The sequence below is a fragment of the Rhinopithecus bieti genome, unplaced genomic scaffold, assembly GCF_001698545.2.
Source record: "Rhinopithecus bieti isolate Rb0 unplaced genomic scaffold, ASM169854v2 scaffold_2735, whole genome shotgun sequence".
In the NCBI taxonomy this organism is placed as follows: domain Eukaryota; kingdom Metazoa; phylum Chordata; class Mammalia; order Primates; family Cercopithecidae; genus Rhinopithecus; species Rhinopithecus bieti.
This window is the reverse complement of record NW_016804150.1, coordinates 200799-201883: the sequence shown is the minus strand read 5'-3', so window position 1 is coordinate 201883 and position 1085 is coordinate 200799. Positions and strand designations below refer to the sequence as shown.

General features: G+C 37.1%; 1 pseudogene; it reads right to left on the bottom strand.

The window, feature by feature from the left end:
• Positions 1-461: 461 nt before the first annotated feature.
• LOC108526201 (renal cancer differentiation gene 1 protein pseudogene) overlaps positions 462-1085 on the bottom strand; it is an 8544-nt pseudogene continuing 7920 nt past the window's right edge.

Sequence of the window (1085 nt, the reverse complement as noted above, 5' to 3'; positions counted from 1 at the left end):
AATAAATCAGAAGCAATCATTAGCTCTGGAGAACTAAACCTAATGGAACTGCATCTATCACTGGCAACCTTAAAATTACCTCCCTTTGTACTTAAGTTGAAGCTCAACTTCAAACTCTGACATGCTTGGCATCTTGTTGAAAACAAATAACGATCTACTTAGTTTGCCACTGGTAGCACTTTGACACTATTAACTATCTACTGATGAAATTAACTTTCATAAAGGATTATAAAAAAGTTTAAAGGGCAGAAAATACTAATGGATAAACAAGTACTGGTCAGCAATAAAAATAGCATCAGCTTTCTGCTTTTACAAAAGCCAAGAAAACCAAGAAAAAAATTATTCTGAGTATATACAGAACTGCTGGAAAGAGATCTTTCTATACATGTAGTACATGTGCAAATATCATATATGAGGAAGTATGAGTTATGACACAATCATTAATAACTAAGCACACCAAATCAGTCATCAGGTTTCAAAGAATCATAGCCTTCTTTCCAGAGGTCCCACCAGGTTTTAAGGAAACATGCATTTTCTGTACATTTGAAGACAAGTTCTTCCACTTGAGCTGATACTGCAGATGTGACCTCAAGAAATTGGTTAATGAAAATACTGCATCTCTGATCTGCATCTCCACTTTCTCCAGCAGGTCTACCATTCGGCCGTTGCTCGTGCTCAGAACTGGCCAGCCCAAACTCACTGGACATGTGGGGAAGATGCTGAAAGGCGTCTGAAGGTGAGGGAGAAAAGGGAGGTTCTGGGGGCTGGTGAAGAAACCCACAACTCCTCAAGATCGGCCACGGGGAGGAGCTAGGAGAGCTCGGAATCCGACCAGCAAGAGAACATTTTAAAACAGGTTTTTTTTTCTTTCTCTTTTTATCACCTATGATTTTCAGAGTCCAGGTAATACAAGTAAAGTTTTACTATATAGAGCATAGAATAAAAACAGTTGATCTAAATATTTAAGAGGTATTTTGCCATGCTATGGTTGAGCTGGGGTGAATATATATTTACATTTCTGTATATCTACATATGTATGAAATATTTAGATCTGTCTTCATATATTTGCCTATTTAAAACTTAAT